Source organism: Oxyura jamaicensis, chromosome 1 (assembly GCF_011077185.1).
Source record: "Oxyura jamaicensis isolate SHBP4307 breed ruddy duck chromosome 1, BPBGC_Ojam_1.0, whole genome shotgun sequence".
NCBI lineage: Eukaryota > Metazoa > Chordata > Aves > Anseriformes > Anatidae > Oxyura > Oxyura jamaicensis.
In genome coordinates this window covers 72900138-72927869 of record NC_048893.1, presented here as the reverse complement: position 1 = coordinate 72927869, position 27732 = coordinate 72900138, and the positions used below count along the sequence as shown (strand labels likewise).

Here is a 27732-nt window from a genome sequence, read left to right as displayed (position 1 = left end):
AAAAAAAAAAAAAAAAAAAAAAACATTAGAAGTGTATACAGTCATAATGTAAACGGTATTTTCTGCTTATTTTTTCAGGCGAAGGAGAAGAGGAGGGCAAGGGGGTAGTCCACAAATAAGAATGAGACTAAGATGAAAGGTTAAAAGGGGGAGGAGGGAGTTATTCCATAGTGGCTCAACAAACCACTGCAATTATTTTGTAATAATTTGCACCCATTAGTTTGTTTAACCTGGTGCTAATAAACTCTAATATCATGAAGAAAAAGTTCAAAAACAAAAGCCTCTCCATCTTGCTTTTCCCCTGATCAAAGCTTAAACATTTCCCTTTTACTTACTCTTAAGTATCCTCTGTGTATACAGATGATTAAAACACCATTCAGATAGTGGGGCAAACAGTCAAATTCAAATTGTTTAGAAAGTGGTAGCTGCTACTCTGATCAAGATTTTCAAAATTAATACAGTTCACTAAAGAAAATTAGCATAATGTTTGGAAAAGTGTAATTCTTTTCAAGAACTAATTGTACCCTACCTTAAAAAAATGAGAGAAAGGTGTTATAACCAGCATAATGCTAAACAACTGATTTTTATTGTAAAAGGTAACACCTCATATATAACAGTCAATATATCCTAAACTAAAATTCCCATTTTTTTTATACAGCTTATACAGAGGCAGTGAATGATCCCCAAACTGACATACTGGCTGCAGATAAAGCAGACGTTTGTCCTAGTTTCATGCACCAGAGCGTCACTGGGGATATAACAGTTTCACTATGCAAAACAGGACCAAGAATCAATCTGTATTTGAATTAGTGTGGTTAAATAAAATGGGCTTGTAGTTGGAATGTCTGGTCCCTTCAAAAGAAAGGAAAAAAAAAATCTGCACACCTGAGTCACTGAGAAGTGACAAAGTTCTAAAGAAAGTATGTTTAAGGGTAAATCAAGTGCCCTGTTCTCTTGCAAAGAGAAAAAGATTATCAAACAGCATCATAAATAAATAAATAAATAAAGGTCCAGTAAGGGCTAGAAGAATTTTGGAACTTTTTGCAGCTTTTAAGTACAAGTAGCCTTCATGAACTTTGTTAGTGAAAAGTTCCACCACCTTCTAGCACTCTGCAGGAGGGTTGAAAATGAGCCATATTTAGCAGTATTTTTCTGAAAATCTCTTTACTCAGATTTTGAAAATTCCCAGGCAGCTCTGCTATTAATGCCCAAAATAAAACAGATTACCCAGGGGAAAAAAAATATGTAAAAATCTAATGCAATAAATCCAGTGCTGCTTTGGAGTATTGGTGGAAAACAAAACAAAACAAAACAAAACAAACAAACAAAAAGACAGTTCTTAAAATATATAGCAGAAGAAAACATAAAAATACTAAAAGAAAGGCTCAACAGGAAGTTCTCCAGAGCAGGCATTCGTCTCTTGGCACTCAGCTCCAAGAAATGTGATGCCTTCCCACCCTACACAAGACAGATTTTTGGTTGAACATAAAATAATCCCCTTTTCAACCTTGTTGCCAATCTGTAGTAGTAAGAAAGGAGAACTGCAAATCAGATTTTGTTCTGTGCCAAGGAGCTGTTGTGTGCACTCAGGTATATTAGGTATATTACCCTAGCCTTGGTTTCAACAACTAAAAATAGCATCAGGTCCCATCTTCATGGAAGTTCCTAGTAAAACTAGCAGAGAAAACTACTGCATACAAAGGGAAAAAATTAGCTTATTGTCCACAGTCTATTAATAGCCCAAAACCTGTGCAGTAGAGCAGCCACAGTAAGTCACACTTCAAGTAAAAAGCATTTGGGAGTCGAACTTTCCAGCACTGGGCATGCTTAATAGCAGATGCACTCCTGTGAGCAGCTCCACTAAAATCAACACAATTCTTTAAAATAATGAAAATGCATGCAATTATGGCTGCAGGATTAAGACCCATTTCAGAGCTACAGGAGCCCTGTATTAAGAAAATACACTTGTATTAAATCATTGTGACTACTTTGTTGCAGAGATAGAAGTTTTATTGCCAAAGGAGCCATAGTGAAAGGGCAATGACTCAACTCAAGCACTCTGCAGCATATGAACAGCTGCACACTTTATGAAGCACTCAGCTGCCAGAGCCACCACATCTCAGTAATACCTCCTGGCAAATCCCGTTAGGATTCTTCTTGCCCCATTAAAATCACTGGAGGCTTAAACAGCGGTAGCAAATCGATTTCATATTGCCTAAGGATCTGTTACTGCATTTATTCTTTACGCTGACCTATTATTTACACAGATAAGATTCACCATGGAGACTATTTTCTAAGGATCTGAATAATACAGATTGGCTTTAGTGACCACAAAGTAGGAATTAACCTGACACAAGCAACTTGGACACAAGGATTAACACAGCTTAGATGCCCAAAAGGCCCAGCAACCCTGGAAAAAAGCACAAGACTGCCAGGTTACCTTCACCTCTGCTCTCTTCCAATTTTGCAGTCTGCCTTCTCTGCTCAAAAAAAAAAAAAAAAGGCTCCGTGGGATGACCACGGTGATTAGGGCACAGCAGGCTCCATGTCCTTCTCCCTGCAAGGGTGCTTTGCTGCCTCTTGCAGACAGCCTGCCTGGGTATTTCCAGCTGGGTATTGAGAGGTAGGATATGCTTGGAGTCACTCAGCTCTTCAAGCTCTGGTGAAATCTCCCTGTTGTGCCTAGGCTCCCCCACCTGCAGCCCTTCTATCTGAAGGCCTGAAGGTGAGCTGGGAGGAAGGTGGCTACAGCTACACAGGCTATATCAATGCAGCAGCAGAGGTGAACGCTAAAAGAAACTAATAATTATCTCATCTAAATATCCCAAGCTTGGAATGACTTCTTTTGTCTTCCCCAAGTGACACTGTGAGCACACAGGTGTTTTTGCAACTCCAGAAATGGTGTTGCAAGCAGAAGAGTTTAGAAACAAAGGAGTTAGTCTAATCTTTATCACAGGCTGTTACCTTTCTGAAGCCTCTCAGGGGCTGGGAGGTTTGGGGGATTGATGGTGAGGTGCATCCACCTAGCCATGTTCTCAAGTCACGGAAGATGCTCTGAGGTCTAAGCAAAAGAGAAAAACGCTTCCCCTGTGGCCTGGAGAAAGAAGCCTCAGCGTAACCCTGGGCCACTGTGAGGTTCACCAGGGAGGAGTCAGTCTCCAGGCATGGCCAATTTCCAGTGCTTCAGAGTAACTAAGCAAACACTAAACCAGAGTACATCTGGTTAATTGTATAGTGGGAGAAAAGAAAATCTTTCTTGACCCCAGCTAAACCCCTGAAGCAGAGGCTTTTATTACAACCATTATCTTTATGCAAATGATGATCATGCTGTGGATTTACTCTGCCTGTTACATATGAAGGGAAGAGCTGAATGAATGATACATTCTGGACAGATTCTTTGGCCAGAAGGGACCATTCATGCCAAAGCCAGTTTGAAAGAATATCTTTTAGAAAAATATCCAAACTGCCTCTTAAAATCTCCAAGTGATGTCAGTCATGCTGTCCTATTGTTGCAACGTTCTGTTACACTCACTACTAGGACACTATCTGAAATAAATGTAAAACTTATCTAGCATGAGCTCTTCCCTGTCAGACCAGTTTCTGCAAGCCTGAAAAGCAATGATAAACTGCTTGGTTGCTTTGCTGTTAACATTCCTACTGATGGCAGTTTTATGAAGAGCTCTGCTAGCCGCCCTGAACTGCTCTATTTCAGGTTTCAGTGGGATTCAAAAGGTCCCAGAGAAATTCTCTGTTAGATGCCAAATGTTCTGCAAGGGAACTATAAAAAAACAAACACATTTTTCTTGAATAATAATTAACAATCAATCAAACAACAACAAAAAAAACAACAGACGCACACAAGAAGCAAAGAAGCAAAATGAAAATGAGTCTACTTTACAAGGTATGGCATACAGCGTGGCTGCAAGGCAAACTCCTTTAACCTTGCGTATGCTTCTGTCCACTCCTGCAATATACACTGGCCATACACAAAAAGGCTGCTTGGTCTCAGTCTCCCAAAATGGACCAGAGGAAGAAGCACAAGCAGGGAGAGAAAAAAACAATTAGTTCAACAGTAAATGGGATCTGAGACAGCAGGATGCTTCAGCTGTTTCATGTAGTTATTGCCACAAACTCAGTATGATGGCTCTGAGTGCTAGAAAGGTACAAACCATTTATCAAATATTAATGGGCAAAAGCTGGCTCTTGCCAGCTGAAGATATTGAAACCAAGCATAGAAGAGGCCATTGTAGTCTATGTCTTCATGTTCCAGAAATGTCCAAAACAGTGGTGAAGAGCAGCCATCACAGTCACCTGGCATTGCAGAAAAACAGCTCCTCAGCAGCTCTGGGATATGCTTGATCAATAGCTGGAAAATACTATTTGGTTGAACATTGAGCAGTAGCAGGTGCACCTAGTGTGCAGCTATTAAAAAGCCTGTTCCCCAATCAATTCCCTTACACGGATACTCTTTGGCCTAGACATGCCAATTTTCACAAGCTTTGTCACTTAAGGCTTTGCTTGTCCAGCTCTGTTGCTGCTACCACACCAGTCACACCAGCATGAGTCTATCTGTGTTACGTCAATCACTGTGTTTGCTGCAGAACATGCTTCATTTTTGTTTGGTGCAGGATGCCTGAATTCAGCTTCCCTTACTTGCTTCAGATCAAACAGGTATAGTTTTGCTCTTTTCAGAGTCACCCTGCTCCTGGTGCCCTGCTAGGCACGCTTCCTTTGAACTCCAACAGCCTCTTAGCTAACAGAGAATTGACTGGAGACTGTTTCTGTGACAGCTGCCTTGCTGGAGCCTGAATTAAGTGTTGAAGTCAGTTTAAGTATAGTACATAGAAGCTGAAAAATACTTCAGTTCCTAAGGTCAGAAGTGCAGCAAAATTTGCGTTCCTTGACTTTAACCACCCCAATATAACTGCTGAAAGTCCTATGCTGGGAGTCCAAAATTCAAGCATATGCAGAAATTGGCTCCCCTAATTCTTTTTAGAAGTTTCACTGATGGGAACCATTAGCTGAATAAAGATGCCAGGCAAGCCTAAGACTTCAAAGACTCTTCTTGTGGACCACACAGGACAGTATCATTCTGTGTAGTTTCGCCGAGTTTCTTTTGTAGGGCACAAACTTTAGGCTCAGGAGATATGGAATGTTTGCCTGCATGGGCAGCTTAACTTGGCTTCAAATGCTCTATACTTTAATACACCTCCTGCCTGCGTGTGAAAATGTTTCACAATCTGATTTCCAGACTATAAGTTGTGACCATTTGCAAATATGTTAAAATGTTCAGAATGCTCAAAAAGATGTAAATACATAAAACCTCTCACAATTAGAGCCCTGTCATGTTGCGTTATCTAGATACATATATAGCCAGGACTCTGGTCCTGTGCTGGAACAAATCCTAAGCAGGCTGTGTTCAAAGAACCTTGTCCTCAAAAGCCAAAATTACACAAACTATCAATTCCACTAGCTATGCAAAGGGAAAAAAGCATGGCCACCCATGAGATGGAAATACAGCCTGGGGAGCTTGAGATCCAGAAGGAACATCAGAGCTTGCACAGCACGTCTGCATAGACATTGCTTGTATCCTGATATATGTGTGCCGTGATTCTTCAGAGCAGTTGGCAGGAAAGTTTGCTCCCTGACACAATCTCTCTTATCAGTCAACACAACATGTCTCCAAGACAGAGCAGTTTCTCTGGGGCCTGGTATTAACATTTCAGCAGACAGTTTTTTATGCTGTTTGTGAGCACTTCTGTTCTGAGGCTGGTAAATGTATGTAGTGTACATGGCACTGAGACAGAATTTCTCATCACTACTTTGCCTAATGGTGGGAAGTTACCATATGCTATTGCTCAGCAAAGGACAACCTTACATTGTAGTTCCTTCATTTAAAACAATAACAACTGCCTCCTGCATAGAAAACTAATAGGTCCTGTTCCCAGATGGTGTAAATTAGCATGGCACCACTAATGTCTGATTTATAACAATTGAAGATCCAGCCTTCCCAATATACCACATGATTAAGCGTGCACTTTGCTAGCCTGGAAATGTTTTGAGGGCCATGTAATTGTGCAGTAATGAACTAAACTTTTAATTAAGTTCTCATTTTGAATTAGAATCAATAAGTCAATGAATAGGCTTCACTTGATTTAGATGATAAATATGCACAGCTGAGGCTGTACTGTATGTTCTTCCCAGTTTTCAGGCTCTCCTTTCTCCTCCATATGTCAGAATCTAATGAAGGAGCTCTGAAGTATAGTCCTAATATATTATTGTCACACATGGTGATAATAAGTGCTTGAGTCAGGAGACTGCCAGGCTTCTATTATAAATCCTGTTCTCAAGGCTTTATAGCATGTGTGTTTCAAACTGCAGTGAGCAAAGTTGTTTTTACAAGGAGCTGTCAGCCCCAGTGTGAATTTTTGTCAAAATAAAATTAAAAATTGGTTTGGTTGATTCAACCTGTCAACTTTTCAGGGTTTCTGAAGCTATTTTTGCTAACCTCTGGTATAATATGCCTTAGATTTGAAAAATGCAGTTTCATAACAAGCTTTTAAACAAGACTAATTGCTGATTTTTGTTGGAAGGAGAGAAAGGGCAAATAGGTTTGTATGGTGGTAATGATTCTTATATTTTAAGACTAGACAAGACCTTTCTGACCATCTAGTCTGACCTTTTGAATAGCTAGGTCACAGAATTTTGCCCAGCAATTAACATATCTGTCCTGGTAACTTCCAGGTTGAATTACAGCAGATCTTTAGAAAACTATCACCTCTTATCAGAGGGAATGTCACAGACAAACTGTATTATCCAGTAACTGGAATAGCAGAGTAGAAGTTATCACTTCAGACTTCTTTTCTTCACTCTGATGTTGACTCACTGTGTGGTCTTAGGAAAGTCACTTCATTTTCTAATTTCTCATTTGTTCCATCTTCCATGATGAGGAAAATAATTTTTAAATGCCTCAGGGAGGACATAGTGCATTGTAATAAATAATTTGACGAATACTTTGAACTATTCAGATAAAAGATGCTATTCTGCAAAAGTAAAGAAAGCTACTTCTGTGTATTCAAATCTGAAAACTGATTACTTTTCAGAATGCATTTTCTCTCCATTTGCGTAATGTTAACAGCTAGTGCATAACAAATCTGCTTATGTGAAGTATTGATTCTCACAGTCAGCTGTTTCAAATATTTTAGAAAGAAAAGGTGTAAAAATTGTTTTGGATATTTTCACTCAGCTGGTATGATTTTCTCCAGTTTGAACGAGTGGTTTAATTGTGAACAGACTTTGTCTTAGTTTCCACTGGATAAAACACCTTTCAGCAGGGCTCTCTCAGGGTCACAAAAATTGTCCCTTTCTTGGCTTTCCAAAGATCTGGTAGAAAATTCATTTCTGGAGCACAAATGATACCTCTCTGAAATTAATCAGGCAGTTTGTACTCGGAAATGTCACGGCAGCTACACACTCAACAAGTATAGGGTTCCACCTTTCAAGACCATGATAACAATGATTGGCACCAGCATGAAAGAAAATACAAAGCATTACGGCTTAAAAACATCCAGCATAATTCAACTGGAATATCCAGGTCATTTTTTTCTGAGTGACTTTTACTTTTAAAAATATCTACCCTGAAGACTGATCCTTGGTACTCGGGCTAGAGATGCAAATGGCCTCAACATACGCTGGGTATCCTCTTGGTTCAGTCTGGCACCTTTGTGTCTCAAAGAGATTGTTATTATTTCACTGCAGCTTTCTAATTCAAAGTGCCAAAAAAACAAAACAAAACAATGAAGAAGTAGGACAGAGAGGGAAGGTAAGTTCTACAATGTAAGTAGTGCAACTTCAGTTTGTTGCTCAGCAGAGTAAAGTTAGTTACCTCACTGAAGGACCACCACAGTGAAAACTTCAGAGATGTGTTCTGAGAACTGGGAACATCAGCTCTGTGAATCTGTGCTGCTGGCCCATGACTATTCACTAGGACATTTTCTGTGCAAAAGACCACAGCTGGGCTATAGTGGCTCTAGGAGTGGTGTCTCAGTGATGAACAAGGAAGACACATGAGGAATGCACTGAAGTGATCTGCAGAGTGGTCAACCCCTTCCACACACAGTGACATAGAAGAGAGAAAATGTGTGAGAAAGTGTGAGAAAGTGAGAGAAGAGAGAAGAGAGAAAGTGAATGAATTCTCAGAAAACAACAGCAAAACATTAGACTTACAGAAGCTATAAGGTTGTGCAAGGGAACTATGCAGCTGGTTTTAAGTTGTTTTCCAAGGCTTATACAGCCAGGTGCTTTAGAAATAAAATTTCTATTGTAAAAGCCTGTGTTCTTTCTCTCTGTGTTTTCCCATCCCAGTTGAATTAGAAGTTCAACACCAGTTTGGAGTTTTCAAAGCTTTAGTAGTGCTCAAGAGAAATTTGTGTGATGGTTTGGGAGGTCTCAGGCTCTAAATCCAAGTCACAAAATACAATGTTAATTCCTGAGTCTCAGAATGAATCCTAAGTTCCCAAAGTCAAAAGTAGTGACCAGTCTCTGCCCAGTCTGTGTGGGATGAGCTAACAGTATAGAGAAATAGTGGATCAGATTGTAGAAGTTGCATTGACAGCCTGATACAGCTCTACTAAAGCCAGCTTTCACCAGCTGATACTCTATTCGTTTGTCTACAAGCAACAAATGAGAAGGAAATAATGTCTTTATTTTTACTTCAACTGGAAATTCTTTAGCAAGCACAAGAAATAGTTAGCTTTCTTAACTGCATTCATCAGCACTTCAATGCATGCAGCAGTTCTGCCTGACTCCATGCAGCAGTTTTAGGAAAGGTGGAGAAACAGTCTAAACCATTAGTAACAATTCTGATAGTTGAATAAATAGAAGTAGTATTAAAGAGCTGTATGCCTTTCCCTGTGCAGACATAAGATGATCGTAGTAAAAGAATGTCTCTGTGAAGGAGATATTGTTGCATTCTTTTTCTGTCTGGAACATAGCATAGAATACTTCTGGGTAGCTGGTACTGAATGAAAAATGTGATTTTTCGTACAATGGAAGATGAAGTTTTCAACAAAATGATAATGATCCTTTCCTATTTTTAAACTGAAAAACCTAAACCTATTTTTTTTTTAAGGTAAAGCCTAAAAAAAGTGGGATTTTAATGGTATACAGTAATTACTGTAATTCTGTGATTTGCTGGATACTGACATTCTCATTCCAGGCTGAGTGTATATTTGCTTTCCCCCCCACATTTATTTTGCTCTCTGTCCAACTGCTGCCAAGGGTAGAGTCACAACTTCAACATAGTTTAAGGTGCTTTTGTAAAATCATTTGTTTGGAAAAATATCTGGAGGACAACACATTCTCTTAATAAGAAAGAGGAAAAAATGCATAAAACTGAATAATCAAAGAGAATGGAATCAAACAGAAGAGGTACCATGAAACCTGCTATGTAGGCATTTGACACAACCTCCAATATCTTTCCTACATTTTGTCACATCTCCTGAATATTGCATAATCTTTACTTCACTGCTTTGAGTATTGAAATTATATGTTTGGTGGAGATAAACAGGTGCAAGCTTCTCTGTGCATGTTCTGACCTGGCAGGTGAGGAGCATCTTGGGTTCAGAAGCTGGGCTGACACAGTTTTGCATTCTGAGTTTATCTTACCTCACAGAAAAACCTTCAGGGTAGTGAAGTACATGCTTGTATGAAACTGTTGTGGTTTAACCCGGCTGGCAGCTAAACACCACACAGCCGTTCGCTCACCCTCCCCCCTCCCTCTCTGGGATGGGGGAGAGAAACAGGAAAGTGAAGCCTGTGAGTTGAGATAAAGACAGTTTATTAATATAGAAATAATAATAATAATATGTACAAACAAGTGATGCACAATGCAATTGCTCACCACCCGCTGACCGATGCCCAGCCCAACCCTGAGCAGCCGGCCCCCCACCCTGGCTAGCCACCCCTATATATTGTTTAGCATGACGTTAGATGGTGTGGAATACCCCTTTGGCCAGTTTGGGTCAGCTATCTTGGGTCTGTCCCCTCCCAGCTCTTGCTGCACCCCCAGCCTGCCTGCTGGCAGGACAGAACGAGAAGCTGAAAAGTCCTTGGCTTAGTGTAAGCATTGCTCTGCAGCAATTAAAACATCAGCATGTTATCAGCACTCTTCTCATTCTAATCCAAAACATAGCACCCTACCAGCTACTAGGAGGAAAAATAACTCTGTCCTAACTGAAACCAGGACAGAAACCCAGCATGACTTGTTTTGGTTGGTCCTGCTAGCTTCAACTACACAAAAATGACAAGTAATATGTTTTTGTTCACACATGGTTTCAGTGCCTTTTCACAGCTTAAATTTGGTTGTTATTAGCAGGAACTAAAAAAGAGCAAGAAAACAGCTTCTAAAGAATGTCTATTAGGTACTAGAACTTCTTGACCTGGGGAAAGATTGGATTATTGTCCTGAATTTGATTCAGGACAATGTTAAATGTGGGATTAAACAGCCTACTGTACTGGATCTGGCTGGGATGTTAACTTTCCCTGCAGCAGCCCATACAGTGCTGTGCTCTGCACTTGTAGCTAGGACAGCAGTGGAATCACACCAGTGTTGTGTCTGCTGCTGAGAAGTGCTGGCACAGCATCAGGACTCTCTCTAACCCTCCTAGGGGGTGGGCAAAAAACTGAGAAAGAAACATCACCAGGGCAGCTGACCTAAACCAACCAAAGGGATATTCCATACCACATGATGTCACACTCAGCAATAAAAAGTGGAAAAAGGAAGAAGAGAGGAGGAGTGGGCTCTCGTTGTGAAAACATCTGTGCTCCTCCCAAACACCAGCTACGTACATTGAGGCCCTGCTTCAAGGACGTGGTCAAGCGTCACTCATTTGTGGGAAGTAGAGAGTAATTTCTTTCCTCTGCACTTCCACATAGCCTTTACTTGTTTTGTTTTGTTTATTCCCTTTCCCTCTCCCTTTTCCCCTTTCACTTTTTTCCCTTTAGTTAAATTTTTTACTTAATAATATTTAATAATAATATTTCCTTAATAATTATTTTTTCCCTTTAATTAAATTATCTTTATCTCAATCCATGAGTTTTTCTTTCCTTTACTTCTTCCCCTCCTCATCTAAGGAGGGGAGTGAGAGAGCGGTTGTGGTGTTCAGCTGCCTAGCATGGTAAAACCACCACAGTCCTTTTTGGCACCCAATGTGGGGCTCGAAGGGTTGAGATAACAATAGAATGGATTAGAACTCTTACAACTAACACACCTACTTGCTAGTCACTATGTTCAGTGTCCTGTTAATATTGGCTTGTTTGATCATGTGTCATGTAATCCGTGTCATAATCTCCTTTCTTCTCTATATCCGATACGAGAATGTGCTACAGTCTGTGTTCATTTTTTTTTTTTTTTTTATTAACTCACTGTGCTGCCAAGCACTGGCCTTGAGTTTAATCTGGTATTCAGGCTCTGCACTGTTATCATTTGGGTCTCATGGAAACTATCTTTTAGAGAATATTCAGAATTACACTACCTTCCTTTCCTCATCTGGAAGTGAGTTTATGAATAGTATGAGGAATGGTACCTCCTCCTTCTTTCACAGTGGACTAATTACAACACGTTTTGAATATTTTGAATATCCATGTGTAACCCGTATATTGCTATTTCTAATTCTGCATAGTGGGTTTCCTCTTCTCTCTAAGATTAGTCAATTGCTTAGAAAGCTTACCTGGGAATCTGTCCCGAAACAGTCCTGTGGCGGGTGGCAAGGTGTGTGGGAGGATATAGGCAGGTACCTGTCATGAGTGTCTCCCCCAGTAGTTTTGAACTTCACCCCTGAACAAGTGCAAAATCTTAAAAACCTGATAGAATGTTTGAGAGTCATTTGCCCTGACCCTGACAATGCCAGAGAACGACAGCTTCCAGCACTGTGCTGGGTCCTGGTTTACTCCTATCAAACACTGTTTAACATCATCCAGCACCTTGAACAGAAAGATGAAGTCTCTGAATCTGATGACCAGATAACACATGCTGTGGCTGACCCAGAGGACCAACCGACTATGGTATCAGTCGCCCCCATAGTCAAGTCAAAAAAAATGAAATGGAAGTCAGTTCTTTTAGAACGGGAAGAAGCCTCTCCTAAGAAGGAGGGAGATGGGGAAAAGGCAGGCCCCTCTAAAGCAGAGCCATCACAAAAACAGCAGGAAAAAGAGATGGAAATCATAAAGGAATCAGAAACCACTTGATCCCTATCCCTGAATGAGTTGTGAGAAATACAAAAGGATTATGGTCGACACCCAGGTGAATACATCCTCACCTGGCTGCTTTGATGCTGGGACACAGGGGCCAATAGCCAACAATTAGAAGGCAATGAAGCCAAGCAGCTGGGATCCCTCTCTTGAGAAATGGTAATTGACAAAGGAACTGGGAGAGAGACACAGGTTCTCAGCCTCTGGAGGTGACTCCTGGCAGCTGTGAAAGAAAAGTATCCCCATAAGGAAGATACTGTATATCAAGTAGGCAAGTGGGCCACTGTGGATAAAGGTCTCCAGTATCTGCAGGAATTAGCCATGCTGGAAATGATTTATAGTGATTTGGACAATGCCCAGACACCTAAGGATCCTGATGAAGTCCCGTGCACAATATCCATGTGGCTTAAATTGGTGTGGAGTGCACCATCATCACATGCCAGTACACTGGCAATATTTAATTGGGATGAGGGGATGGGACCAACAGTGTATAATCTGTCCTGACAGCTTCAAAAATATGAAGACAATCTCTCTCTCTTCTACGGGCCTGTGTCTCAGCTGTAGAGAAACTGTTTGAAAGACTTGATCACCTTGTAGAACGAGCATATCCCTCCTCATCCAGATGGAGTGATATTTCAGCCACTAAGAATCAGTATTTTCCTGCTCGGGAGAGAGAGTACCCAAGACACACACCACATGGCACCTTGTGGTTTTATCTGCGTGACTATGGGGAAGATATGAGGAAATGGGATGGTGTACCTACTTCAATCCTAGCTGCTCGGGTATGTGAACTGAAAGGAAATACAGCAGCAAGAAGAGGGGCTCCTAAGAAAAACATTGCTCAAGTTTCTGTTGGGCAGTTCCCTAGAGGCAATAGAAGAGCTGATGTTATTCTTGACCCTGATGAAGGAACCTCTGCTTCTCATTTGCAAGAATTAAGTGGCAGATGCTCCAACCAGGACTAGAGGGGCCCTGCCTCTGACCAGGTAGAGGAGAAGGATAACTGGATTTATTGGACTGTGTGGGTCTGATGGCCTGGCACACTGGAACCACAAGAATACAAAGCTCTAGTGGACACGGGTGCACAATGTACCTTAATGCCATCAGGCTACCATCTGTATCTCTGGAGTGACAGGGGGATCCCAACAGCTAACTGTATTGGAAGCTGAAGTGAGTCTAACTGGGAATGAATGGCAAAAGCATCCCATTGTGACTGGCCCAGAGGCTCCCTGCATCCTTGGCATAGACTCAAGAGAGTGTACTTCAAGGATCCAAAAGGGTACCAGTGGGCTTTTGGCATAGATGCTTTGAGCACAGAGAAGATTAGGCAGCTGTCTACCCTGCCTGGCCTTTCAGAAGACACTTCCATTGTAGGATTGATGAAGGCTGAAGAACAGCAGGTACCAATCACTACCACAATGGTGCACCGACAGCAATATTGCACCGAGACTCCCTGATTCCCATCCATGAGTCGGATCATCGGCTGGAGAGTCAAGGAGTGATCAGCAAGACTCATTCACCCTTTAAGAGTCCTATATGGCCAGTGTGAAAGTCTAACAGCGAGTGGAGGCTAATGGTGAACTATCGTGGCTTGAATGAAGTCCCGCCACTGCTGAGTGCTGCAGTGCCGGACATGCTAGAACTTGCTAGAACAGCAGCATGCAGGCTGCAGTTTGCTTTCACTTGGAGGGGCATCTAATAAACCTGGAATTGAAAACAAGGTGGAAAACGGGGTGGAAACACAGCCCTACCATTTGCCATGGACTAATCCAGTCTGCACTGGAACAAGGGGGAGCTCCTGAACACCTGCAGTACATTGATGACATCCTGTTGGGCAACACAGAAGAAGAAGTTTTTGAGAATGGGAAGAAAGTAATCCAAATTCTCCTGAAAGCTGGTTTTGCCATTAAACAGAGTAAGGTCAAGGGACCTGCACAAGAAAATTCAGTTCTTGGGGGTAAAATGGCAGGATGGACATTGCCATATTCTGATGGATGTGATCAACAAAATAATGGCAATGTCTCCGCCAACTAGCAAAAAAGAAACGCAAGCTTTCCTAGGCCTTGTGGGATTCTGGAGAATGTATGCTCCAGGCTATAGTCAGCTTGTGAGTCCTCTATATCGATTGACTCGAAAGAGAAACTATTTCGAGTGGAGCCCTGAGCAACAACAGGCCTTTGAACAAATCAAACAAGAAATAGCTTGTGCAGTAGCCCTTGGGTCTGTCCGTACTGGACCAGCTGTGGAAAACATACTTTACACTGCAGCTGGGGAGCGTGGCCTCACCTGGAGCCTCTGGCAGAAAACCCCAGAAGAAACTTGAGGTTGACCTCTTGGTTCTGGAGCCGGGGCTATCAAGAAACAGAAGCCAATTACACCCCAACTGAAAAAGAGATACTAATGGCATATGAGGGTGTTCAAGCTGCTTCAGAAATTGTGGGTACAGAAGCACAGCTCCTCTTGGCACCACGGCTACCTGTGTTACATTGGATGTTCAAAGGGAAAATTCCCACGACACACCATGTGATTGACGCTACGTGGAGTAAGTGGATAGCGTTAATTACACAACGGGCTCGAATGGGAAAACCTAATTGCTCAGGAAACCTGGAAGAGATCATGGACTGGCTGGAAGGCAGAGATTTCAAAGTGCCAACAGAAGAGGTAACCCGTGCTGAAGAGGCACCACCATATGAGTTGCCAGAAGACAGAAAGCAGTATGTGTTGTTCACTGACGGATCCTGCCATGTGGTAGGGAGCCATCGGAAATGGAAAGCTGCTGTGTGGAGTCCCACACAACAAGTTGTGGAGGCCATGGAAGGGGAAGGGGAAGGTGAGTCGAGTCACTATGCAGAAGTAAAAGCCATACAACTAGCCCTAGAGATTGCCGAAAGAGAAAAATGGCCAGTACTGTATCTCTACACTGACTCATGGATGGTGGCAAATGCTCTGTGGGGGTGGCTGCAGCAATGGAAACAGAGCAACTGGCAGCGCAGAGGTAGACCTATCTGGGCTGCTACCCTGTAGCAAGATATTGCTGCCTGGGTAGAAAACCTGGATGTAAAAGTATGTCATGCATATGCCCACATACCTAAGAGTTGCGCTACTGAAGAACATCAGAACAACAAAGAGATGGATTGAGCTTCAAAAATGGAAGTGGCTCAGGTGGACCTGGACTGGGGACATAAGGGTGAGCTGTTTGTAGCTCAATGGGCCCATGAAACATCAGGACATCTGGGGAGGGATGCCACCTACAGATGGGCTCGTGATCAAGGTGTGGACCTGACCATTGAGGCCATCAAACAGGTTACCCATGAATGTGAGACCTGTGCTGCAATGAAGAGAGCCATGAAGGTAAAATCTCCCTGGAACAGGGGGAGGTGGCTAGGGTTTTGATATGGTGAGGCCTGGCAAATTGACTGTATCGGACCACTCCCACAAACCCGCCAAGGCAAAAGGTACATACTCACCATGGTAGAAGCAACAACTGGGTGGCTGGAAACATACCCTGTAAACCATGCCACAGCCCAAAACACTATCTTGGACCTAGAAAGGCAAGTGTTGTGGCATCATGGTACACCAGAGAGAATTGAGTCTGACAATGGGAGTCATTTCCAAAACAATTTGGTCACCTCCTGGGCCAAGAGGCATGGTATTGAGTGGGTGTTTCATATCCCTTCTCACCCACAAGCCTCTGGGAAAGTTGAGAGGTACAATGGACTGTTAAAGAGCATTGGTTGCTGGGACAATGGACTGTTAAGAGCATTGGGTGCTGGGACATGGAAACAATGGGACATAAATCTATCAGAAGCCACTTGGCTAGTTAACTACAGGGGGTCTGACAGCTGTGTTGGTCCTGCCGAAACAAAACCCCTACACACGGTGAAAGGAGTTAAAGTCCCCATAGTGCACATAGGAAAGTGGATGTGGAAGGTGGTGTGGGTTGCTCCTGCCTCAGGAAATGGCAAACCCACTCGTGGTATTGTCTTCACCAAAGGACCAGGGTATACGTGGTGGGTCATGCAAAAGAATGGGGATATCAGGTGCGTGCCTCAAGGAGATTTAACCTTGGGAGAAAACTAATCTGTAATCTAATTATATATTGTAGGAAGACGCTGCAGGATCAACGACAGGTCAACTTTGCAAAGAACTGGGCAAGTGCAACAAGGACTTGAGCTGAGCTGGTGCTGGTGTCCAGACATCCAACTCTGCCTGCCCTGAATGAGCACTTTGGCAGATGAAGACTAAATCATCAACAGTTCTTACGGACATTTTCCGAGAAAGACCTATAGAATGAAAAGATATATGTACCTATCAATCTGTTAAAGAACAATGAACAATGGTGATGAGAATACTTATATGCTAAAGTATGGGGGACCTGAGAATGACACAAATGTTATGGAATAAGGGGTGGAGGTTGTCCTGGGTCTGGCTGGGATGTTAACTTTCCCTGCAGCAGCCCATACAGTGCTGTGCTCTGCACTTGTAGCTAGGACAGCAGTGGAATCACACCAGTGTTGTGTCTGCTGCTGAGAAGTGCTGGCACAGCATCAGGACTCTCTCTAACCCTCCTAGGGGGTGGGCAAAAAACTGAGAAAGAAACATCACCAGGGCAGCTGACCTAAACCAACCAAAGGGATATTCCATACCACATGATGTCACACTCAGCAATAAAAAGTGGAAAAAGGAAGAAGAGAGGAGGAGTGGGCTCTCGTTGTGAAAACATCTGTGCTCCTCCCAAACACCAGCTACGTACATTGAGGCCCTGCTTCAAGGACGTGGTCAAGCGTCACTCATTTGTGGGAAGTAGAGAGTAATTTCTTTCCTCTGCACTTCCACATAGCCTTTACTTGTTTTGTTTTGTTTATTCCCTTTCCCGTGGGTTTTTCTTTCCTTTACTTCTTCCCCTCCTCATCTAAGGAGGGGAGTGAGAGAGTGGTTGTGGTGTTCAGCTGCCTAGCATGGTAAAACCACACCTACATACCATAAATTTAGCAACCACTTTGATACAATATACCAAATTCATTCCTGATTTATAGTATTTCAGTGGAGTTGTACCAAGAGGTGGATTTAATATGTTGACACTGTTCAGTGAGAAATGCACAGATGTACAACTAAACATCATGAAAGCACTTACAAGTACTTTTCTCAAATTGTTTACCTCCTGGGCATTACTGGTAACCAGAAATACATTAGAACAGAGCTGACCAGCAAAGCCTGCAACTATAAAAATATAGAGGAAGAAGAATCAAAAGCCATTTGTCTAAGTGAACAACACTGTTTTGTCATGACTATGTGCAACTATCTACAGTCTATACCAGTTCTGAGTGTAAAAAACTACTAGAATCACCTTTCTCTATGAGGTGAGGCTCACATTTGTCACGGATAATTTAAAAGTGTAAATTGCCACATAATAATAATTCATTGCTGGCTCAATTCCCCTTATTCTCTGGCACTGAATGATTTGTGAACAAAGTTATACAGACAGTGGTTTTGTGATAGGACGCAGAAAAAGAAATGAATGAGAATAGCATTATACTGAAGGGTTGGACAGGTTTCCTCATCTACCTCCTGACTTGACAGCTTGCAGCTTCCTGATGTGTGCCTCATACTTCAGAGTATGCCAAGATGAAACCCCATAGAAGTTCTGACACAGAGACATGGCTTTCCTGGAGCCCCCTCTTTCCCTGTAGGGGCAACATAGGTTTCCTGTAAATACCAGGAGGTAGCTTTTGCTCCTACAGTGAGGAACTGCGGTTAGCCAATAGCTCCTATGAAGGCAGAACTGTGTTATCAATCGCACGACATTAGTCTAGGCAGGGGAGCACTCTATTTACAGGTCACAGCTTGGCTAGCACGGATGCAGAATGGAAGACTGAATTTCACTCTTCTGAGTTATAACCATTGAGTTTATTATTGCTGTTGTTATTCCACTAGCCTTCATAGTGAAACCAGTGTGGAAACAGAAGACCATTCTGCGGATTATAGCCAAACATGAATGTTAATACACAAAGAGATTTGCATCACAGTCAGATTCATTGCTATAACACGTTACATCAACCAAAATGCAGAAGTCCTATCCAAACAAGCTGTTGGCTAACAGCTATTGGTTTTATTCTGGGAGGAAATAATCTATTTTCTCTTTTAATGTACTCAGGCTTGTAGGTAAGTATCCCACACACCTTTGAGCTACTGCTAGTTCCCTTACAATGTAGAATAACTGCTTTTTATCATTTAGCACTGTGCAGCGGCAGATGGCCAGAAGTAAGTGAGAACCTTCAGGGCAGCCACCTGGGACTAAGTAGAAAGAATATGGGAGGGTAACTGGAAAGCTAACAAAACATGGTAGCACTGGCAAAATTCACTTGATATTCAACAGTATTTATTCCATTGTGACAGTGCTACGGATCTCAACAAAACTGAAAGCTCCAAAGCATTTTGTCAATGATGTACCCAACAGACCTCTTTACACTGTTGCAGCCAGCTTTCCACCAGCATAAACCATCTATGTAGACAAGCCCACCATTGACATGTAGGGTGTTAAAAAGCCCATCAAGCAGAGTAAGTCTAAGCTGGAGCAGCCAACCATTTTGATCTCCTGGCAGTGTGCAGGGCAGATGTAATATTAATATTCTGAAATATCATACCATGCAATTTATAATAATTAGGGGACTGATGAGAAAAATCTAGACCAATATTATGGTAAACGGCCATTTAATAATCTGGTTTAGGCAGACAGAGAAATGGGTAAGAGATTCCAGACATATTTGAAGACTTTGAAGGCACCATGGAAATAATCCATTTAATTCAATAAAAGTCCAGCCTGGAATTGCCTCATTTGCAGCTTGCTTGACATTTGCTGACATTTTTGGTGCCAGTACAGTAAAATTGTTCTCTTGGTATAATTAAAACACTCAGTGACATATTATTGAATGAGACATTCAGTGTCTGACTAAACTTTTTGTCTCCAAACTAGAGACATAAAATGTTTTAACATAAATTGAACATGAGAATTGAGAAAAAAAGTTTAAATGCTGGTCAGGATACCTCTAGCTCTTAAGAGCATTCCAGGCTGGGTTCTTCATGCATTGTAGAAACAGGGACCAGATGACTCCTTCTGTGTTCTACACTATTCCAAAATCACACTCAAAGAACTTCAATTCATAGGGTATTATTTTTCAGATGGATCACTATTGATATTCTGTGACACCTTTGTCTGGAATGGGAGCTTGTTAGCTATATTATTAATCACATCACCACAAAAGCAGATGGCCTATGGGTACATGTCATTTTGCACTCTGCAACTCCCTGTGCAGTGTCTGGCTGCAGGACTGAACCATAACACCATACTAAACCGTCAAACTAGTACTTATGACCTTATTTGTCTTCCTAGACCAATAGGTATAACCCACTGATGGAATGCATCCTCTGACTGGACACTGAAAGGCAGTAAAATAGAACGGGGTCACAATCCACAGCCAATAAAGATCAAGAGCATCAAAGATTAACAGGATATTCCTCTCACCTGTTCAAGCCAATGGAGACAAGTATCTTGTTAACACAGCTGTAGCTTGTCCATGAAATGACACCCTGATATTTCCTTTTTTGTTGTTGTTTTGTTGTTGTTGTTGTTTTTGTTTTCTAATGCAGTCATTTTACATTAGTTTCTTAAGCCACTAGTTTACAAGTTGGCCTCTTACTTCACAAGTGAAATTGAAGCATAAATCAGTATTAGCAAAGAAAGTAGGGAATATACTGAGTTTAAAATGAGGGCTATATGTGTTTCAGGTAAAAGGAATACATTGAATAAAAATTAAAGAATAATTGACTGAAGGACAAAGATGACATGAAATGATACAGATCATTTTATTTGTCTAGAAGTGAAGTGCTCCTGACAGAGCAACCTAGATGGATGGATTTGCCTTTACTCAGAAACACAGTCTAATTCTTGAAATGCCAACAGAAAAAAATAATAAGGGAGTACAAATGTGGTCAAATGTCAAACAGAAGATGTAATTTCAAGTCATGAAACAACAGATTTCAATGGAATGGCACAACCTTCATTTGGTCTGCAGACTGCACCACACAGCTACAAACAAAGCAGTCCCTAAAACTTTGTGGGTGGCTGCACAAAGGAGGCATAGAGACCCTTTGGATAGATTACAACATTATGGTACAACTCTGTTTATTAAGTCAAACTTTCATTCTCTGCCTTAAAATGTCTACAATTATTCCCCCTCCCCCCCCCTTCCATTCCCCTCCATTTCTGTTGTAAGAATGGATTATCTGGACCAGACTAACCTAGGCCACCATGGCAGCACTGAGGCTGAACCTCAGCCCTTTCCTGGGGAGGTGAAGCAGGATACTGAATGGCTGCAGCACTTGTCCTCTACCAAGGGTCTGTAGGGCTCCTGGGAAGCACCCTTATCAAATGAAGGCTACCCACCACTACACTGGCTTCTAACTGCTTCTACTCAGAGAAAACAGAGGGTTTGCAGGGTGCCTTACCAAAGTCTCACAGTTTCTCTTCTGTGGATTGCTTCTGTCCATGAAAGAAGGCTGGCACAGAGCTGTGACACTACTGCTTTGTCAACAGGAAGCCATTAGAGTAAAAGACCACCCTACAGGAGCAATTGTCCCCCACTACAGGGATGACAGTGATGAGAGGGGCTGAGCAGGTCCTGAGGTACAGAAGGATTCAAACTGTTTTACCCTAAAGGGATTCCAACCCCTCAGCCACAGTCTTTCATATAGAAGAACTGTGAATCTATGCTTTATTTGTCCTTTTTCCTTCTTGCATACTCCAAAGTACTATTTGTAATTTCATTTCATAACATAAAGCATTCCACAGAGGCATCATTCACTGCCTTCCAGGATACAGTGATTAAATTCACCAACAGTGAGAATTTTATCTCTCTTGGAATGTTTTTGCTGTCACACATAGCTCACAAAAGGTTTCTGCAGAGTTTTCTGTCATAATTCTCAAAGGAAGATTAAACAATTTAAAAGCAGAATTACAGAATGATGGTGACTGCAGTGTGTTGCTGAACTGCTGTGGTGCAAGTTATTTCTCAGTAATTAGAGCTCCACAGACCATTCTATGCTTTTCTGTGCTTCACTGATATCGCACTGCTCCCTGCTCCAGCACTAACACAGAGTTAGTATTTACAAGTCTGCTTTCTAGCTATCCAGATAAGATGTGCTGGTTAAAAAAGTACATATCAAGCATTATCCTTTTCTTAGAAATTGACTAAAGGAATCATCAAAATGCGTATCACCATCTGGATTGAAACAGACTTATTTCTGGTTTGCATCACTTGCCAGAGAATTGCTGGGTTATAAACACATTTGAGCATAAATATATAAACACATTTGAGCATAAATTTGAGCTATCATAAGGAAAGGTCAAGAAAAAAGCAAGCACTTTAGACAGATGAGCTCCTATAGTCTTGATATTTATACTGCCAATGCAAATAAAAATGATTAAAGCAGAGATGGCTGTAATGGGCAGTCTCAGATATTTGAGATCAATAGAGCAATAAAGAATGTATAAGGCAACTTTGAATTAATTGCTCTACTTGATGTTGCCAGAATTCACAGTCTACTGCAAGTGCAATAATTTACTCGTTAGTTGCATAGGCCCAGGATACCCTCATCTGATTCATAGATAATACTGATATATCTGATAGAATTACAGAATGAGAAAACTCAAAAACCTACTTGGTGGTTTCTCATTCTGCCAGCACTTGACAGCTCTGTCTGTGTCAGCCTCAGGAGACCTTTGAGTCCATTTGGAGTAAGGCACAGTACATTGCAGTGGATTATTTAGGGCTCAGCCGCTGAGTTGTGGTGACTTCCTGAGTTTCAGAAAAAAAACAACAGCGGTAAGTTTTAACACTTTGAGGATGGCCAAGGCAATCACGTTTTTTTAATCTCTCTCTCTTTAATTTTTAAGCCAATGGTATGAAAATGTTTTTGGACATTTTTTTTCCAAAGAAGTGAACAATAGTAAGTGATCTGGAACACTCAGAATCACAGACTCACAGAATAGCCCAGGTTGGAAGAGACCTCCAAGATCACCGAGTCCAACCTCCGACCTAACGCTAACAAATCTTCCACTAAACCATATCCCTAAGCTCTACATCTACACGTCTTTTAAAGACCTCCAGGGATGGTGACTCAACCACTTCCCTGGGCAGCCTATTCCAGTGACTAACAACCCATTCAGTAAAGAAGTTCTTCCTCATAGCCAACCTAAACCTCCCCTGGTGCAACTTTAGCCCATTCCCCCTCATCCTGTCACCAGGCATGTGGGAGAATAGACCAACCACCACCTCGCTACAGCCTCCTTTCAGGTACCTGTAGAGTGCAATAAGGTCACCCCTGAGCCTCCTCTTCTCCAGGCTAAACAGTCCCAGTTCCCTCAGCCGCTCCTCGTAAGACTTGTTCTCCAGACCCTTCACCAGCTTTGTAGCCCTTCTCTGGACTCACTCAAGCATCCCATGTCCTTCTTGTAGCGAGGGACCCAAAACTGAATGCAGTACTTGAGGTGCGGCCTCACCAGAGCCGAGTACAGGGGGACAATCACTTCCCTGGACCTGCTGGCCACGCTGTTTCTTATGCAAGCCAGGATGCTGCTGGCCTTCTTGGCCACCTGAGCACACTGCTGGCTCATATTCAGCCAACTGTCAACCAATACTCCCAGGTCCTTCTCTGCCAGGCAGCTTTCTAACCACACATCTCCCAGCCTGTAGCGCTGTTTGGGGTTGTTGTCCCCCAGGTGCAGGACCCGACACTTGGCCTTGCTGAACTTCATACAGTTGGCCTCGGCCCATCGGTCCAGCCTATCCAGATCCTCCTGCAGAGCCTTCCTACCCTCGAGCAGATCGACACACGCACCTAACTTCGTGAACTCCAAACAGCAAAGCCCAAAATTCATAAGTACTTGACCAGGCTCCAGATTTTGGCTGCTGAAATTAAGGCCATGCTTTCACTGCAATCCCTTTCCCTTCCACCCCCCCCAAAAAAGGGATGGTATTATACCATATTAGTAGGTTAGAGATTGACAGAGTGGAAGAGTGGGCTGGGAGTTAATAAATAAATAAATAAACAAAAAATCCTTTGTGCCCCAGTGAGATATTCTCATTGTGATCTTTAATTAGGATTGGTGATATCGTTGAAACATTCTGGGCAGTTTTAAGTTTTCCAGGAGGTATCATATAAAAACTCAGCTTTAGAAATTGCCTCCAGATAAGAACTGCACAAATGTTTTGTTGACTTGTCACTTCAACCAGCTTGTTCTTAAAACTATTTGTAGAGATGCCAGTGCATGCAGACTTGGTCCTGCAGCTAGGCTCTGGTTGATCATCCTGGTGATGCTGCAGTCAGAAGAGATTTTACTTCTGCACTGTGTTGTCTCAATGATACTGTTCAGATATGTTTTCATACCTATTTGAAAACAACCCATCTCCTGAATAATGTGGTACACTTTGAACTAATTTGACACAGTTTGAGTTACTGGTATTAAAATGCAAGGAAAATGCCTTGAACAGTTAATTAAGAGGTGTCTTTCAGCTGAATAAAAATTTAGGATTAGTCTCAGTCTCTGAAAGTTACCAGAATCAAACTTATAAAAAATAAAAAAAAATAAAAAATGCAGACTAGCAGAAAGCAGCAGAGCACAGCAGTAAATCTGCAAAGCTATTAGTCTTCTAGACAGCTGTTACAAATACAGCAGAAGATACATCTACATATTTAAAAATGTAAAAAGTTCTACCTTTCATTCAGAGAAATGGCAGTGCTTTACAAGTGTTAACTAAAACTCATGACACTGTTGGGAGTCAGTAAAATGTGAACGCTAGTTTTGCAGATGTGTAAATTAGTCCGTTTATCACTTAATATTTGAATGTACTTGATCAAATTCAGGGGAAGCTGAGCTGGAACCTTTGTTTCTATTGATTTTCCTATGTTTAGAGAATATGACATCTCCAGAGACTTAGAGAAGGAGCATTGCATTTAAAAAATGAAATGACTTAGAAGAATAAAGACTGTTTAGTCTTTTACCTTTTCCCAACAAATTTTTAAATAAACATTCTCCCTTTACAGTGCCTAATACTTCAGAAAAAAAAAAAAAAAAAAAAAAAAAACATAAAAGTTTAGGAAGGAATTAAATAAGTTTCTGTTTTTCTGTTTCGCTTGCCTACTGTTTCCAAGACTCTTTTTCCTGTAAAGATAATTAGAGATAAGTAGAGCTAAACTACCAACTGAATTTCAAGCCAATCCATTCCTAGAAGCAAGGAAGTAATACTAGTGCACAACAACATATGCCTATGATTTCCAAGGAGGAGGGAAAGGCAGATGAGAAGGAAGTAAATTCTCAATTTTTAGAGAATTTAGAAAATCTCAAGTTCATTTGCTCTGGATGACAAATTCTGCCATCAGATGAAGTTTTCAAAAGACAAAACATGTTGAAAGAATAGATAGAATAAAATATTTTGTATTGTACAGCTTCAGTGTTTCATTCAGTAAAGGTTAATTTAAGATGTCTGTCCTCTGAAGTCAACAGATATTTCAATGAATGGCAAAAGAACTGGTGGTGTTGGCAAAAGAACTGGTGGTGTCTCTAGCATATGGCACTTTTAAAAAATGTTAAGGAAGGCCTGGTCTTGTAAAGGTCCTAAGGCTTTCATCTCTCTGCCCATTTACCATCTGTTCCAAAAAATTCAGGACTCATTGCAGAATAATCAGGTAACTGATCACAAAAAAAAAAAAAAATAAAAAAAAATTACATAGTGCCTCCCCATTGAGTTTTATCCTACTTTGGTTGCAAAACCTTTGACAAAACATAGCAGATGCTGAACAGGTAATTGAAATGGACAATGAAAAGAGCTGACAGGACTGTAGAAGCCTTAATATAATTGTCAATAACTTTCCAGCTGTAAAGCCTATAAAACCAGACATAATCAGATTTTATGTACCAGGAAGAAAGCTGAGTCCTATACCACCTAAAATGATGCTTACGTCATTTCTCTTCAGCATTAGTTAGTAATGCTTTGGCTAGGTAAACTTACCCAACTTCCTTTGAAACATCTCATGTCCTGACAGTTGCTAGGAACAGGATATCTGACCTGATAGATATGGCAAATCCTACTTTCCTGGAAAGGTTTTCTTTGAGCCTACTCTTTGATATTTCCTTTCCTATGGAAATGAGCAGAACTGTCAACCTCATTGGAAACTGCAATTAATCCATGGTGAGGAACTCATTGCCATAACAAAGATACAGACAAACTTGCTTTTTCTTCTCAGCAAATCTAATATTCAAACATCCTGGCCAAACTGTAGGTTCAGCTTTGAGCTTGAAGCCAAAAATGCTCTAAAGCTGTGCTCTTGACTGTGGTGCCTACTATGAAGTGCTGGACTAATATCTGACTTGTATCCGAGACTTATTCACTAGAAAGATCCCAAAACATTTTGCATGCTATATATAGGAATAACTTCATATACCACTGAAATGTGGCTACATCTAAAGTGAAGGAGATGGCAGAGAACATAAACACTACAGCAATTATGTGAAAAATAGATCAGTTAATTTTAAAGGCAGATGAATTGCCATTTCTTGAGCCAGAATCAAAGCCTTTGAAGCCATTATTTTAAAGAATATACCACAAAAATCTTCAGTGATGCCCTATTGTCAGTTTTTTGGCTCCCTGTTACTGCTGGAACACAGTGATCCTCCACAACAGATCTTTGGATTTGTCCTTTAAACAAAATACCATTTTTAAAAATATAATTGCAAACAGCAGGAGGACTTGGCATGATGATGACACTCCAAATACAAGAGATAAGGCAGCCCAGAAGGAAAGACAAATAATAAATTACCTGGTGACAATACTAACAGGACATCCCTGTAGTTCTGGTGCTTCAGAGTCAGTAATGCATTCCTCCTCACAGTAGCCCTGTAAAGATAATCAGTTATCCACAGGAGGAACGAAAGGCTCAGGAAATCTCACATCCTCTACACCTTCATGGTGTTCTTCAGGCTAGACCATGGTGTCACAGCTTCATCAAAGCCTCCAGACAGAGGCTGTGGATTGGCCCCTCTCTCACTGGGGATGCTACAGTGCAAAGCCTGGACAAGCCTCACCAGAGTTTGGGGCCTCAGTGGCTCAGACCTTAAGTGCTCACAGGGTCATGGAGTGTGGCTGACAGGGTGCATTTTTGTAGGTGCACTTCTGCAGGAATCAAGTGTGTTCCAGGACATCTTCCCAAATGCTGCTAGGCTATGCCCAAGCTTTAAGGTCCTGTTTATGACTGACCACAGAGCTGTAGCTCTCCTGTGGTTCTCCCCTAACACCACACACTCCATCTCACCCTGAGGCATCCAACCCTTCCCTATAGCTCTGCATAACTGCTGGAATGGGGAACGAAGCATCTCCAAAGCAGCAAAAGCTACACTCATTCTGGAGAAAAAAGGCAGTTTCTCACCACAGCTTTACAGCATCAGTGGCTTTGAATTGCTCTCATTTATCTCTACCCATATTTCAGAGGGACACGTATCATTTACCCATATCATTTACCTCTACCTGTATTTCAGAGGGACAAGATGGCTTACAGCTTTGGTAATCAGTTCTGCAGCTTTTCACCCTCAGATTTTCTGACATGCAGCTTAGGCTGGGGTGTGTGGGGGGGCTCCAGGCAAGGCCAGCCAGGGGCCATTAATGCCCATGTACCACCTGGGAATGACCAGGCCTGTTACCATTCTCAAGGCCCTGGCAAGCATTTTGGTTTAATGTTTCCTATATAAGTGTGTTTTTATAAAACATCTGAAAGCTTTTCACATAGATCAGTTTTGAATTGTGGTGTTGAAAAGGATATAAAGAAAATCTCTTCATGTGATGAAAATGCACTACAATATTTAAGCCTTTTACTTTCAACAGAATTTTATGAGGGACAAAAAATATAAAATATTCTTCCTTATCTTTCTCAAGTAGCTGGGGGTTGCAAAAAGAAAATCTAGCGCTGTGTTGGATCAAAATGATGTGAGCAGAGAATCTCAGCTAAGACCATGAAGAGAGCAAGATCTTCCTTTCCTATCTCGCCAAAATGAGATGTTGACTCAGTGAATGTGTGAGAAAAAACAAACAAACAAACAAACAAAAAACACACACACACAAAAAACTCATCTTACCAGGAATGTAGAATTTGTTGCACTGGATCACTTAATTGACTTCTTCAGTGAGAAGATACATGGTGCTGCAAAGGAGTTGAGAAAGCTTAGTTGGAATTTCTTCTGTGAAATGAATGTCAGAGGTGGGCTGATACCTATTTTGAAACAGTATTAAAGAAATAAATGCTGCTCCTAGCAACAAGATTTCTCTTCTATAGATAAAGCTAATAGTTATACATGATGAATTTTCTTGCAAAAAAAAAAAAAGAAAGAAAAAGAAAAGAAAAGAAAAGAAAAGAAAAGAAAAGAAAAGAAAAGAA

The 27732-nt window shown here is 41.5% G+C and overlaps 1 long non-coding RNA gene across 1 annotated transcript in view; it reads left to right on the top strand.

The window, feature by feature from the left end:
* The first annotated feature begins 15306 nt into the window (after positions 1 to 15306).
* The window catches only part of LOC118156688, a 24815-nt gene continuing 12389 nt past the window's right edge, over positions 15307 to 27732 (top strand). The window contains exons 1-2 of the long non-coding RNA XR_004746385.1: positions 15307 to 15316; positions 15797 to 15804. This is a non-coding gene — a long non-coding RNA (uncharacterized LOC118156688). The remainder of the gene's footprint in view (positions 15317 to 15796; positions 15805 to 27732) is intronic.